Raw genomic sequence first — 17,163 nt, forward strand, 5'->3', positions numbered from 1 at the left:
CTGCCCCCCTCCCCTATGAGCTATGAGCTTTAAAGTTTATTTAGAGGGCACCCCCACCCTATCCACCCCCCTCGTCAGAGACAGAGGGAGACATGCTGAAGTTATTTCAGCGAGGGCTCAGACGTGTACTGTGCTTCTCTATGATTCCCTTTTGGATTTTCAATAGAAAGCGCATCCTCTAACATGATGAGTCCAATGCAAAAATAAACAAATAAATAAAAAAATAAATAAATACATTGTAACCCTTGTGCTATCTTAGATGACCCCACCCTTACATTGACGTGTTCTTCCTACCATTACAAAGGTGGAAAGATTTCATGTAATCAAAGACACCAGTGAAGATCACAAATCATTGAATAAAACAGGTTCAGTGCACTGTCTAGTGGGTCTAGATGACCCAACTACCGACGTTAAAGTGACTAGGATAGCACAAGGGTTACAAAATGGATGGACGTGTAATTTTTTTCTTTTGTTTAAGATGGCAGGAGTTTAATGCTGAGGGGAATGAGTGCCCCCTTTGAAAAGGCTCCAGAAAACAGCCACATCAACCGAATCAAGGAAGAGGATTTTTCTTTAGTTTTAGTTCAAATAACAACAACAATAATAAACTTTTCTATTTTATGTCTAGACACTTGAGACTTTTAAGATCAATTTATTATCAGCAACTGGACCTATTTTTAAAAATTGTTTAGTTACATTTCCCTCTAAATCTTGCTTCCTGACCAAAATCTTTGACATAAACAGAGTGATCAAAGCCAAAATCCCCCAAATTTCCCCTTTTACATCGAAGAGAATAGGATGGCTTTGGTGGTAAAGGAGGAAATCTTTATTAAACTCAACGTTATCTCACGCTATCACCTCTAGAGGGAGTTATTTCCATAAAAGCATGGCAAAACGGTTGCGTTCTCAACATTTTAGCTGGGTACCAGTAAGATTAAAGACAGCCTCAGCACTTGACCTCTCTCTGATGAGTAAAAATGAAATGTTGTTATAAAAGAATAACATTTAGGATGCATTACCTCCCAGAGTATCTCACATCAAGGAAACATAAATACAGTGTCAGTCCTAGTTCGGATAACACAGTTGCAGACAATGTGGTGATAAATGTTCTCGTTAGAAAAGCTGCCCCCTGGTTTGGTGAACTGCAGCCTGGGGAGACCACAGCAGGTCGTGGAGAGCGGGGCTGAAGCCTCATTTGTCTAACTAGAGTGTTGATGTTTGAGGGGAACAGTATGCACGACTCCAGTGCTTTTCCTCACTGTGGCTTCTGGTTTTCCATCAGTCACTGCGCTGAGGAAAGCAATGCAAACACTCTGTGGTTTTTTTTTTCTTTATGGGAAGACTTCCCCGTTTGCCCTGTTCTAACTCAGAACCAGGACAGTGAGACATAACAGAGATTGATGCATTGTTTTAAACTCTTTTACCTTTGCAGACTTTTTTAATACAAACTTGCCAAATATATTAAGGGGAGCTTTATATGGTTTTAATACACACAGTTGAAAGGCTGAGTCACTTTAAATAGATATGTGGTAATCAGCTGAAAGGCCTCTACTAAACTGTTTCATACAAATGCACAATCACAGGTAATGAAAGTGTTTTGGTTTGGCGCATAAAAAGTTGAAATTTTTTCTAAACATATTGAAAAAAAATTAATATAAGAAATTTTGAAACCTCTTTCTCTATCTCCTTAGGGGTTAAGGAGAAATAATGCCTGCCTTTGTGTCAGAGCAAGCCCCAACAACCCCCGGGGGTAGGAGCACGTGCGTCTGGCTCTGTGTGGGTGTGTATGTAGCACTGGGGTGCAGAAGGTTAAGGTCACTTGGTCAGTCCCTGTGACCATCCAGTGAGAGAATCAGTCGACACCTGTAAATGAAGTCTGGCAGGTGCAGAAACCCCGCTGACCAGGGTTGGATGCACACAACAAGTTCTTTTTTTTAATAATCATACATTGTACTAATTAAGCAGTAGTTCTGAGAGAAAACATAAAGTTGGATAGTTTGAGTCTATACACAGCTCAGCAACCTAAACGGAGCAAAAGTGGTAACACACTTTCTCTTGTTTCTTCAAACAGATGGTCAATCTGACATATTTCACAGTGTACTCTGTAACAAAACTCTGTAAAACAAAATTTACCTTGAAAAACACACAAACACTTTTTAAAAGTCTTTACATTTATGGGGAACAAGATGGGAAGGTATAGCCAACTAAGTTAAGCCTTCTTTTTATGACTGTTTTGTTACTCCAAGCAGTCAGATCTGTGTGCGAGTACAATATCATTTAATAAAGACATCAGCAAATATATTCTACAGAAACAAATCTTGCCGCTCATCAGATTCCAAAATCCATTTTTAAATTACTGTATCTCCATTTTGCAGTAAAACAAATGTGTGCCAAACATTTAAGCTACTTGACAATTTTACCAGGAGTTCACAGCAAGGTCAAACCATGCAATGCTTCGTAAAACGTCAAAGAAGTCAGATTTTACAGGCTTTCACTTTCTAAAATGTGAAGGAGCTGAAGATCCAGCCACCAATCTTCCAAAATCCTGTCTTGCGCTAAAAAAAGTTTTGTTTTATTTAGTTGAAAGTGGGGCTATTTACGAAAGCTGTCTATCCTAAGGTGACATTAATAGCTTTTGTGTCTTCAAATATGTACACAGCCCAGTGTAGAGTTTCTGTTTCAGACTAGCTTTATTTTTCCTCTGTAAACTTAAAAAAATGAGAGAACATTTTTGAGAAACTTACATTTGCAGCCATTTGAGACTAAAATTAACATTTTTACATACCTCTCAGTTCAAAACTTTTTTCAGCTTCCCTTTTTGGTTTTAAACCTAAGCAGAAAAAAAACACAACTCTTGTTTCAAGAGGCCCTTTAGAGTCACTTTTGGTGCAGTATAAGCAGTTTTGTCATAACACTTTTATTAAAATATTATAAAGATATTTATCTTTTTGGTAAACTTGCTTTCAGTACCTTTTGAAACACAATTTTGTTTGATCGGCTGAAACCTTCAATGCAAACATCCAAATTATTCCCTCAGTGTCAGATATAAATAGATTTGTCATGTAACAAGGCAGATATCTGCATTGTTCTGTGCTTGTGACACTAAAACCTATTAACTTCTATCTTATTAGGAAAATCATGCTCTTAATCCTCAGCTACATCGGTACAGCGAACAAGGACACTTCAAAGCCCTCGCTGCGATCTGATCTGTGTGAGTTTTCATTCCCTAGCCCATGACTCATAAGATTCCCAGATGACAGTGACAATGTTGATCCATTGTGCTGTCATCAGCTTATGAATTAGACCGAGCTCAGCGCGGAAAGCACTTGACAGTGCGCGTCTCAGTGGGGTCTGTGAAAACATAGCAGTCTGTGGCATTATGAGCAGCTCTGTATGACAGAACATCAATTAAAGCTGCACAGATCCCAGTGACAATCCTACACATTCTCTCGGCATGAAGCAAAAACAGAGGACAATGACGTGGAAAATGGGCTTTTGTGGGTGGGGTCACTTCTGATATATTTCTATGGACCTTTAAAATTTTAGCAAGACAAAGGTAAGAAAAATTAGGTTAATATAAAGAAGGATTAGACAGGTGTGTGATTAGATGGAGGTGGGGGACATTTGCCTTGCTTGTGTGTGCGTGATTTAGGGGGATCACTTCTTCATAAGAGACATGTTAGTAAAGGACAGATAATCACTGTTGGCACGAGCTGTCAGCTGCATACACAGAGGGAATGAAGGTCACAGTTTGGTACAGAGAAGGTCAAAAGAGAAAGGTGGTGTGTGTGTGTTTGCGTCTGTTTGTGCATGTGCACCATTTTTCAAAATTTGTATGACAACTCTTGCCAAACCAACTGCATTTTAGTCCAAAATCAAACTGCTTCTTGTGTCAAGCATTGAGATATATTTTGAAGACCGAAAGAATCGTTGAACAGTTTAATTTCCAAGTAGGACAGAAGTATAGAAATGGATTCTCCATGGGTAAGAGGGTTCATGCAATGGGCTGGCAACCTGTCCAGGGTGTACTACATCTTCACCAGGACAGGCTGAAGCAACCCAGCAAGAAAATGGAAGGATGGATCTGAGAGTGATATTATTACACAGAAGATCCAAAGTGATGAAAATGAGAAATCCAGAAAATCCCATTGTCTGATTTTTAAAGAATTTATTTGTAAATTATGGTGGAAAATAAATATTTGGTGAATAACAAAAGTTCAACTCAAAACTTTGTTATATACACTTTGTTGGCTATGACAACAGTCAACTGTTTTCTGTAAGTCTTCACAAGGTTTTCACAAACTGTTGTTGGTATTTTGGCCTATTTCTCCATACAGATCCCCAAAATGTCAGATCAGTGATGTTTTGGGGCTGTTGCTGGGCAACCCAGACTATAAACTTCTTCAGAAGATTTTTTAAGGGGTTGAGAGCTGGAGCTAAGTCACTCCAGGACCTTGAAATGCTTCTTATGAAGCCACTTCGTTACCAGGGCAGTGTATTTAGGATCATTGTCTTGCTGAAAGATCCAGCCACATTTCATCTTCTATGCCCTTGTGAATGGAAAGAGGTTTTCACTCAAAATCTGACGATGCATGGCCCCTTTCATTCTTTCCTTTACACAAATCAATCTTCCATGATGTTTTCACCCCCATACTTTACAGTAGGTATGGCGTTCTTTGGATGCAACTTTGCATTCTGTCTCATTCCAACGCGACGACCAGATTTCTTACCAAAAAGTTTAGTTATGGTTTCATCTGACCATGGGACATTCTCCAAATGCCCTTCTGAATCAACCAAATGCTTTCTAGCAAACATTAGACAGGCCTGCACATGTCATGGCTTCAGCAGTGGGAGACGTCTGGCACTGCAGGATTTGAGTCTCTGATGGTGTAGTGTGTTTTGCTACAGCAAACCTTTCAACCACATCAGCACCAATAGACTTTTGGATACAACTCAAAAGTACTCAGACATGCACCATTGTTCCCTGTTTTGTGCTGTTTAAATGTTTCGTTTTGTTAATAAAATTGATTGCATTTTACTTTCATCGCTGTCTTGTGTTTTCATTTACATACCTTGGGCTCCCTGAGACGACTTATTCTGTGTATTTCAACTAGCGCCTAGCCCTCTAAACATCAAAGGGGTACATGATCATTTTGACCCACGGGGTGAGATCTTGCGGGGAGCCCCAGATTGAGGGAGATTATCAGTGGTCTTGTATGTCTTCAATTCCCTAGTAATTACTCCCACAGTTGATTTATTCACAGCGGCTAACCTATTGCAGATTAAGTCTTCTCAGCCTGGTTGACAGCCAGCAGGTTTCTGGTGTCCTTTGATAGCTCTTTGGTCTTTGCCATAGAGGAGATTGGAGTGTGACTTTTTGAGGTTGTGGACAGGTGCCTTTTATAAAGATAAGTTCAAACAGGTGTCATTCGTACAGGAAACGAGTGGAGGACAGAGGATCCGCTCACAGTAGACGTTACAGATCTGTGAGACCCGGAAATCTTACTTGTTTGTTATTGACCAGATAAAATTTATTCCAGACTCATAGTCCAATCAATAAAAAGGACTACACAGGCCCACTATATTAAAAAACCACAGTGTCAAGAATACACAAGTTAAGAAGGAGTAAATATTTATTTTCCACCATATTATGCAAATAAATTATTTAAAAATTAGACTCTTTGATTTTCTGGAATTATTTTTTCTCATTTTATCTCTCATAGTTGAGGTGTATCTATGAAGGAAATTATAGGCCTACCTCATCTTTTTAAGTTGGAGAACTTGCCCAATTGGTGGCTGATAAATTCCTTTTTGCCCCACTGTATATCTTTGTTTTCCTTGTCTGAGCTGGCATTTGGCTCAAAACTGTACCGCTGGATAGCTGCACTATTGCTCGCCACTTTTGTTGCACCACTAAAGTTAGTTTGGGGTTGTGAGGAGCTGTAAGCCAGCAGGAGAGAGTGTAAACAAAGGGTTGATGGGAAATCAGTGCAGGCCTACTCTATGCCAACAGTCCTGCCCACAACTCAGAGGCAAATTTCTGATGAACTCCTGCCACTCTGCAGAAACTATGTCCTAGTAAACAACACAGGTTTTGTTTATGGTATAATCATAATCAAAATACCACTGGGAACGCTTTTGCAATAGTTCAAAAGATGATCGGTTTGGGAGTTTAAAAATATTATAGGCCTTTAAATGGGTTTGTAGTATTTCCATCAATGTGATCTTTAACAGCATAAAAATTAGTTATTTGTCTTATTTCGGAAGGTTTGGACTAGAGCAAATGAATCAAAATGGGGAGTTTCGGTGTATGTGTGTGTGAAGAAGAAAAGTTTGTGAGCAAAGCAACCCTCTCAACATGAGTGAGAAAGTTTATATTTTCTTTTCCCTCCTGCCACGCCAGTGTTGGGTTTCTTATGAAGCTTAGATGAGACAATGACAGCATACTGGGGATCAAACACTTCTACCCAGGAAATTTTAATCAGTGGGGCACCACTGACTGATCCCACTCCCCCCATTGAGTTGTTGCTTGGCAACAAGAGGGGCAGTCCATGGGTCTTCTGCAGTTGTGTCTATGTGTGTTTGAGAAGATCAGTGTGTGCTTAAGGGAACGTCTGGGTTATTTTATGAATCGGCATGGGGAGTCTTTCCTTTTTCCTCTGATCAAATCCTTTATGCTCTTTAAAAAGCAGGTGGCCCTTTAGCCCTCCACTTTTGTCCTGTGATCACTCAGCTCTGCAGGAACCTGTGTCAGGCATCCCCCCTCAAAAAGAGCCTGTCTAAAAGTAGGTGTGGGGATGAATGAGGGACCCTGTAATCATTATGGGAAGCTTTACAAGCTGCATCTCTCCTGAAAATCTATTTCATCATTCAAACGCCACAAATCAGCTTGGTTGACTTTTTCCAGGAACAGCTCCTGAGAAATTTCAAGATTATTGACTGAAGAAAGTTAAAAGACGGCAGATGGCTTGAGCTTTATTTTTCCAGTGAACAATTTCCTCTCAATCTAAGGGTTTGTAATGGAGGGAGCCTGAAATAAAACATGTGTGAAAGCACAATTTACTCCTTTGTTTCTCACCCAGGCAGAACAACATGGGGAAGGAAACTTTCCCATTAAACAAATAAAACGAGTGTCAAAAAGTTTTACATCCAGTGAGAGGAAATTGCAACACTTTCAAAATTTCTTCTTTAACAATGGTTCTGTATTGATTTCAGTTCAGATTTCAATAATCTTTTGATCTATTATAAAGCGTCCCCAGCGATCTTTGAATTATGATTATGCCATTTTTAACCTAAATTTAAAACAAAAAACCTGTGTCATTTTATAGGACATAGTTTCTGCAGAGCAGCAGGAGTTCATTAGAAAATTGCCTCTGAGTTTGGGCGGGACCACTCTGTTTCACATGCTCTCCCTCTAGCTTATGGCCCCTCACCCCAACCTAACATTACCTATGCAAATAAATAGGGATCAATTGTTTGTATAATGAAAACAAAGACGCACATCTAGTCGACCACAAGTGGATGCATCAGAATGGAAGGGAGCAGGGATCTTGTTGCGCACCTAGTAAATTTTCGACATCACAAACACACTTTTTCCAATGGCAATTCTTTTATCTACACTTGATTCAGAATGATTTGAATAAAGAAAAACTCAAACATGCAATTTTAAGCTTAAACTGTATCAGAAAAAGGTGTAGAACATAGTAAAAATTCCCAAAAAAACTATTTTCATCTAAGTGGGTCTTTAAAGATCTCAAAAGACTGTCAACAAAAGTCCTCTCAAAAGTTCTAAACATCAAGTCACTGAAAAAAGTCTTCTTTCTTTTTATGCTACTGTATGTTTTATAGGAGTAACATTATCCAACATAATACAGGGAATGTTAACTATCTTCATGTCACTACCTATCCTAAACTATTTACAGTTAACTTTTACATTTTGAGTAAAAGTTAACAATGAGCAATACACATGAATGATTGGAGCTATCCGAAAGAAAACATTTGCTTGTGCTCCACTCAAGAAATTATTCCAGTTTTTACACATGAGATTTTTCCATCAACAGTTTGCATGGGACAGTGAAAGTTATCTAAACTGTCACAGAGCCACAGGCGGGACACACCCAGCCCTGTATGTCGGTGGTTTAAGGTTTTCAAGGTTTTCAACACTCAAAAAAAGGAAATTACCAGCCAATTAAGTTAACGAAAAAATAACTTGTCATTTCAACCAGAAAATTTTATGTTTGTAAATCTTACGTGAATGAATCATGTCGATTGTACATAAAAATAATCCATTTAAAAGTTACTAATTTCAATCATGTTGATCCAACATGATACCTTTAAATTGGATGCATTAGTAATTGCAAGGAATTGTGGGATACCATTTTCTTTGTCTATCTGGGCAGATTGGGGTCTAAGTGTGAGTTTTTGTCCATGGGTTTTATTGTCTAGCTGTTTTACTCTATTTTAACTAGTGATTTAAACTGTTGTGTTTTTTTTTTTTTTTGCACCATGAGTTAAAGTTTGGTAGAGGATGAAGACCAACCCCCTTGTGTGGCAAACTGTTAATGTTCCAATACTTAACACAGAGTTCGCGGTAATTGAGCTCCTGTCTTGTGATGTGGGACTTTGCTGGGTAATTCATGTCTTTGATGTGAAAATTAACAGACCCATTGGTTGTAACTTTGGAACAACATATCAATTACAGATGAATTAATAAAATTATTGAAATAAATTGAAATTCAAGTTAAATAAACTTAATTTACTTAGGTTTGACCAATTGAAGTGATTCAATTAAATTGAATCAACTTTTTTCTTTTTAGAGTGAGCAACAACATCAATTTAAAGTTGGGTGCAACTGCTCTATTTAAATTGAATCAACTTAAATTTATTAGTTTGAACCTAAATACATTAAGTTGACCCAACATAAATTCATTAAGTTGAGCCAACCTAAATAAATTAAGTAGGACCAACATGATTCATTTTTGTTCAAGTAACGCAATCTAATCATGTGGAAATCCTTTCCATAATTTTTTTATGTTCATTCAAAGTGAACGTTTTTTGAGTGAAGGTGGCGCTCCCCTGTTTGCAACATCGTGCCACTCTCAGAAACATGACAAAAAAGTGCAATATTTCAAAGGTTGAGACACTGCATTAACGTGTGGTTATGACTGCATCATGTCTCTGCAAGTCATTCATGTCTTTTACTCTTCTCTTTCATTAATTTTGTTCCTCATTTTTATTTATGATCCTTGTTAGTTTTTGTTGTCCTCCTGTAATTTACACTGACTTGAGGGCTGCCAAAGAAATATTCCAATGTACTTGTTTTACATGTACAAATGGCATTGAGCTCTTATCCTTATCCTGTCCTTACATAACAAGGTCAAACAAACAAAAATACCCTACAAAATGCTCACAAATAGGCAAAAAATGCACTAGCACGAAAGAAACAAAATCCAAAAAGACACTTTATGAAATGATAATGCCTTTTGTAATGGTGTAACACAAATACCTTTCATAAAAAAAAAGAAAAACGGTTGGGCATACCAGAGATTGCATAGCAGCCATTCCTTCCAGCCAATGTTTCTGGTCATTTTAGATACCACCACATTTCTGTGGTATCCCAGAAGCTGCATCCTTCATCTCTGAATAATGATGAACACTGAGTCTATTTTGCAGTGCTAAAATGGCTGAATTATGTCAACATACGTGAGCAAATATTAAGTCTTACACTAAGAGTAATTCTTATCATTTTCAGTTTGTGCTTCTCAACAAACAAACCACAAAGTTTTGTCCTTTAGTTTAATTAACTTTTTCTGTGATCTTGTGGATCCATTGAGTTGGCTTTCAGCTCAATTATTTGCTCAGCACTGTCACACATGCCCTTGTGCAGTATTAAACTTAACATTTCTTAGAGAAAAAATGTAAAAAAGTTGCGGTAACACAAAAAGCCATCACAAATCTGTTCAGATCTAATCTTAAGCAGGCGTGTTTCAGTCGTGGACCATATTTCAGTCAGTATTACCCATGATTTGTTTTCCATAAAGCCATCATTTTAATATGGATACATGTATTTTTTTTAAAATATTTTTTAAAACTTTGTCAAGTTTGGTTGATAATTATTATCATAACCAACAAAACAAAGATTATTCCTTTTGTTGAAGACCAGAAGCTCTAGAAAAATTAACGACTATTGATCGTGAGAACACATAGTAATTCATTTCTTATTTGAAAAACAGTCAAATAAAAATACACAGGACCCATTAAACAGCTGGATCCAAGGGTTGGTGCTTTTTATTATTAAAACCAAAGCCCATTCTTGCTAAAGACCAGGGAGTGTCCATCTGGGGACATTGCATGTGTGCTGCTTGCTCAGTAAATCCAAATGATCTGGAGCGGCTGCAAAACATAAAGTAAAAGATAAAAGGGAGTGTACCGTGTCACAGAACGCCTGCTGTTAAGCTGAGTCTTTAAATGCAGTGAAAATCATTACATTCTCTCTGTTGGAAGTGATTTCATAGCCGTGTCTATGAAATGCTACGCAGAACGCAGGACTGTATTCAAGCAATAGATCGTGTGATCAGAATTTGCCACAATTCCTTTTTAAATCATTTATTTTAAATAGTAATATTACCAGATAAAGCCAGCATTAAAGTATTATATAAAAGTAATGAAAAACATGGTGTTCTATATAAAATGAGAGTGGAACATTCCAAAATAAAAGCTGATGAAGTGTTGGCATCAGAAAATATGAACCACACAGAATAGTTTTGTTTGTAATGATTAGCAGTGGAGGGGCTATGTAAGGTGGTAGCACATGTGATCTCTGAGTGGATAAAATATACACGCTCTGTGTTTATCCAGAGTGAACTTGAGTGGACAGCACACGTGTTTGACGTATGTGGAGCACATGAGTCCTGTAAAACACAACTGATCCTGCATCTGAAAGACAGAGGAGGGTGACTGACTTCAATAGCTGTTTATAGTCAGTGATAATGACCCCCACATAAAAGCTGCTGTGGGCTAATTATGCCAGAGAGCTTGGGACATATCACAAGTATTTTATTAAACAAAGTGAAAAATGCATTTCACAAATTAGTATTTGCATCTCTGACTGTGACATTTAGAGACATTTTAGCTTTGACATTACTTCAAGTTTAAAAGCTTTTAGTTTGTACCAAATGTATTTTTGGCAAAAAAAAGGTTTCCAAATGAACAGAAACAAAGAAGAAGTGTAAAAATAAATTACAGTTCATCCCTCTTTCACATCATGACTGTTAAATTAAAGCACTAAGTGTAGTTTTATGATAGCCTAAGAACACTGTAACAGCTAAAATAAAGTAGCACATATCTGTACATCAACGCATAAATGCAAAAATAAATAGTCTGCATAACATATGGCTTACCTAGTATTTTTTGTCATTGACATCGTTTAGGAGGGTTCAGGAGTTCTTAAATAAACTGTTAAAGACCCACTCTGATGAAAATGGTGTTTTTAATATATTCCTGTCGCATTTTTCTGATGATGGAGGACATCCGTAGATGAAATTAAGATTTCTTAAAATACGTTTGGAAATTTGGAATGCTGTTGGAAAAAGGTTATAGTTGCGTTGTAGGCAAGCCACAACTTGTAGACGACTAGATCCATGTACTTCTTTATTTACCTCATCTTACCTGACATTGGACAGCTCCAATATTGCTCATTATTGCTATTGCACCAGCAATGTTAGGTTGGGGTTGTGATAGGCTGTAAGCTAGCTGGAGAAAGTGTAACTAAGGGGATGATGGGAAGTCAGGGCAAGCTTGATCCACCACATCGGTCACGCCCACAACTCAGTGGCTATGTAGACACAAACAGACATGCAACAGGAGATTGGCTCCTGGGAAGAACTAATGTGCTGTAGATTTGGGGGCACAGCGGGGCTACTGATAAATGTGGGTGATACAGAGAGGTTTGTTGTTCTTGGCTGATCTGCTCGGTAGTCATTATTTAAGACCTTGGTGAAGACTAAAATGTTTTAGCTTCAACTGTTCACACCAAGATAGATTTCTCACCTTAAATTATTGAAAGCGTATTGATATGTGGTTTATAGAAAAGTATGTTGGAGGTAACAGCCTCAGGATTTGATGGCCATTATATATCTCAAATTGAAATGACTAATTGTTATCTCAGATAATTTCCTGCAGTAACTAGATGATGATGAAAAATAGTTAAATGTGGATTTGTTTTCCCATAGAGCATCACACCCTAGATAATATTCAAGAAACACACACAAGCTGGGTTTTCATTACACTTAGGCACAAAACTTTATCAAAATTCCATAAATGTAAAAAAAATTAAACACATTTTCCCAATTACACTGTTTCCATTAAATCATTATTATGCTGATAAACACAAGCCAACTCGCACAATAAGTCATTCAAAAACATGGCGAAGGATGTGAACAATACTTTGTTTTACAGCAGACATATTCAAATTGCTGCCACAGCACTAGCTCTTATCATGATCTATCAAAGTAACTCAATTCAATTTAATTCAAGTCAAGTCAATTCAATCAAAAAGAAGCCCATTGAGATGACTGTTGTTGTGAATTTGGGCTATATAAATAAAATTGAATTGAACTGAATCTATCAAAGTAGATGTCAATGGCTACGTTCACACTGCAGGGCTTAATGCTCAATTCCGATTTTTAGAAAAAATCCGATTTTTTTGCAAGGCCGTTCACATTTTCAATTAAGTGCAAACTTTTGTAATCTCCTGTGTGACCGTGAAATGACCCAGAAGTGACCCGCATGCGCAGAAGGGTACTCAACTGTGAACGATGTCACTCGTTGTTTGTGGAAGTAGCTAACGTTAACAATGGATGTCAACGACAGTGCTGTCAACAGCGGAGCTCTTTTTGCATAATTAAATTCATTTTCACAAAGGAGCCAGCACAATCTCAATCTTCTCATTTTAAGAAGGCATTGGAGCCAGGATCGCCTTTACCCACTGTTGTGGAATGGGGATGTGAATGTGCTGGGGCCGTGCGCACGTGTGTGTTTAAGAGAGAGAAGAGAGCACGTGCAGCGAGGTAGGGAATGAGGGGGTCAGTGGGGGGCGCATTCATGTTGAGTGTTAAGGAGGAATTAGAACGGTAATAAAAGAAGGCTTCCCCCAGAATAAATGCTATAATTGACTCTTTATTAACCCGTTCTCGAGAATCTGAGGGTCAGAACGGGGAAGTGAACCCCGAAGGAGGATCCGCCTTCGGCCCTGGAGAAGGTCTCCACCGCGCTTCTGACCACGGTCGGAAAGGAAAAAAAAGTCATTGAGGGAAAGGTTCAACACCACGCTCGGCCATTTAGCTGGAAATGTTTTCAAAAACCGCCTGGTTGCGATGAGAGCCCTCGAGTTTGGCCTGAATATAGCTGTCAACCCTAATATTAATCAAGTCGGTGACCTCTCTTCCCTTCCACTGACTGGTCTCAGCAACATCGTGCACCATGGTTGATGTTTATGTCCTCGTCCTGCCTACTTCAACGCAGAATGATGACGTTTGCAGCGTATCAATGACGTACGGGTCGGATACATGTGGCCTGGCCGTTCAGATGGAGGTCGCATTTCAAAAGATCGGATACGTATCGGATTCAGGACCACATACCCAAATGGCCTGGGTCACATTTGAAAAGATCGGATCTGTGTCGTTCAGACTGTCATGAAAAGATCAGATACAGGGGCAAAAAACATTAAATTTGGGTCTTTTCAGCCTGCGGTGTGAACGTAGTCAATGTCTTAGTCAGGCCATGGAGCAGCAAGCTCCTTACACGTGGGAGACTGAAGCGATTTTGGGAAATCATGATTGGTGATTTTACCAAGAAGCTGTGGATCCAACAATCCCCCCCCCCCCCCCCCCCCCCCCCCCCTTTGATGAGCTGTGTGATGCCATGGGACCTGCTGTGGCGCACGCTGTGCAGTGCCCAAGGCAGTCAGTTCATACCAAGAACCATTGCCTTACCTACCTATCTACAAACTGGCTTCCTTGTTGTCATGTGATTATTTAATTTAAAAAAAATGCTTTCATTGCAGTTTTGCGACGTATGCCAGTTTTGAAATGCCTCAAAAAGCCCCTCCTCCAAGTACAAAAACTTTTTTTTGATAACTGTGAGTTTAAGGCGAACTTAGCGCAAATCTAATTTGCGCAATTTCACAATCATTGACACATCTACAGATGGGTCCTTCATCTTCATCTTCATTTTACTCGCTGAAGAAAAGGTGGTTACTGGCAGGATCTCCAGTTTCAGAGGAATTATAGGTTATTAGTCATAAGTTTTTGATTATGTGTTGAATAAATCACTGCTTTTTTGTCCAAAACCAGAGCACACCCTGTAACTTTTATCCAGACAGGCTTGGATTTTGTTGTTGGCTAATCAATCAGCAAAAACGAATTACTTGACAAAAAGCAACCAGAAGTTGGGTTTCATGGTGAATTTGTTGATCCATGTATTAAGGTGCTGAATCAAAGTTATGTGGCCATAATTTCCTTTTACAAGTCCACAGTGGCTCTGTTCCTGGCAGCTGTTGCATTGCTTTTGGTTGGTTTGAGAAGATAAAGCATTTTCTTTAGAGATGTGCAGAAATTGTTGTTTCCAGAGTTTTTTCTATTGTTTTAAAGCAGCTTTACAGCAAAGATTTTGAATCATTTTTTGTTAAAACAAACACTACATGTCAAGTGAACTAGACTGTCAAGTGAATCATTCATAATACAGGGCATTTTTGACTTGTGGATTTTTAAACTCTGAGCTTTTACGGTTACATAATGCATTTCACTGAGTCAATATATAAGCCATTTAAAGTACTCTACTCAACATAACCAGAGACTGATCATATGGAAAGAAGTCCTCATTCTATGCAAACAGAAAGTGAAAACAAAACATTTAGTGGTATCATACTAAGCTCCTTGACTTGTAAAACACCACAAACCTGGAAGCAAGCCAAGCAAAGAGCTTCAACCAGACCAGAAACATATTTCTGGAGAGGCAGGGGTTAAGATTTGTTTATTTATAACACAGCAAAGATTTAGAACTTGATAAGCTCCACTTTTAGAAAATAAAAAGATATGGAACCAAAACAAAGCAGGGAAAGCTGACAACCAAAATTCATAGACATGCACTTAAAATGCCACCCAAACAGCAGATTCATGGCTGCTCTTCTTCTCTTCTCGTTTTAGATTTAGAGGGTTGTATCCTGCTGGACAGCTCATTTAACTCAACCTTCTTTAATAAAACACTCTTAGAAATAAAACTATTTACAAGGTTTGGAGGTTTTATTATAAGAAAGATTTAACAACTACAAAGAATGAAAAATTAAATTTTATTTTCCATTTAAATGGATGTAAACATTCACGTATGAAAGACTGTTCCCCTCACTGCTAAGAAAAATGTAAAAGAACTTTAAGTCAGATTTTTAAATTTGCCATCACATTATGAGATACCATGTAGATACTATTACGAGATACTAGACTTTTTGAAATTACATTATGAGATAGTATTTACTAGTTAAGACTTTGAATCTCAACTTTTTGAGATGCTACCTTGTAATTTTGATTAAAAAATCTAATGAAATTGAATTAAAAGGCACGTTTTTTACAGTTATTGAAACTGGCTTCCATAGTAACAGTGATGTCTGCCATGTTTGCAATAATAAACATTTTTAAGGTATCAAGTCAAAATCATAAAATCACAAAATATATGTTTTGCCTTGAGCTTTTCAGGCCTGTCAAAAATGTTGTCACGTTCCTTTATTAACCTTTTTTCTAAGGTTTCTGCAGTTGCATTAGAGGGCCAAATTATCAGACCTTAAATATCTTGTCTATACAATTGACATATATTTAGAAAATTGTCAAGGTCTATATCCTGTGATGCCCCTATGCCAATCTCAGAATAAAGTTCTCCTAACATAACTGTGTTATAGTAAATCATCCTCACACTGTATTTTCCACAAGCCTTTGGACACAAATGTTGGAAAAAAAATCCTTTGGTTTACTCAGCTGTGGTCTGGCGCGTACACAGAAAAGTGTAGCGAGCACTTGCTGGTTCCCACTGCTTACTATGCAGCACAACCAGAGCAGTCCTGATAACCCAGAATTGTTGGTTTGATGTTAAGGAACATGTGGATGGATGACTGAACCAATAATTGTTTCCACCAAAACAAATAATTATCAGGAAAGGTGATGTAATATCTAGATTTGGAATTACGTCTTTATTGCAGCAAGTCAGATTAACAAAGTAGAACAGTTATTATGAAAGATTTTAAAAAAATGGAGAGGGGAGGAATTTTAGATCTTGGTACTGTAGCCCATTTATATAATTACCATTACACGATAAATCTGTCATTTTTAATTGTTCTATTTTGATGAGATAAACCTTTAAAATGAATTTCTGTCAGTTTAACAATGTTTCCACATACTTTTCTATCATCAAATAAATGTCTCCAAGACTTGTAAAGTCCGCGTTCATGGGTGTTCTTGTGTGTGGTGGTGGGGCTAGGAGTGGGGTGGAGGGTAAGTTTAATTGGTTTGGAAGAAGATTATCCTCAGGGTGCAGAGGGAATCTCCACTCTTAGGACTTATAAACACCTCAGCAAGGAGCTGTGTGTCTGTGTGTGTAGGCACACTGTGCTCTGTTTCTCTGTTTACACACCCACATGAGCACACTCCCTTTGGCCTGCACATGCCCTTAAAGAAGCCACGTTTGTTAGCACATAAAAACAGGTTAACACACACGGACAGACACACATGAACTATGAAGATACACAAATAGACAAACTCCAAAGTTTCACCAATGCATGCACTTCTTCACAGTTCATCGTTTAATGTCATCTCTTCTCTGGAACACAAATATGAAACCGTTTTTTTTAAAGTGGAGGAAAGGGTAAGTCAATAAAATATTGTATATGCTAAAATTAGGAACAACACTAAATAATTAAACTATTTACATTTTCCCCTCCCCCTACCTGGCCAATAAAGATGCTGTGGCCTCTGTTAATCTCCCTCCCTTCATCTTTTCTCACCCTCCTCTCCTCTCTCATCCCACTCTCTGCTCCTCTTTCTCTCAGAGTCACGGCTCATTGGAAGACAAACATCCTGACCCTTTGCACACCCCCCTCCAATCCCCCACACTCATCTATAA

This window comes from Oryzias latipes, chromosome 16 (assembly GCF_053564925.1).
Source record: "Oryzias latipes strain Hd-rR chromosome 16, Olatipes_Hd-rR_3.1".
NCBI classification, from domain to species: Eukaryota; Metazoa; Chordata; class Actinopteri; order Beloniformes; family Adrianichthyidae; genus Oryzias; species Oryzias latipes.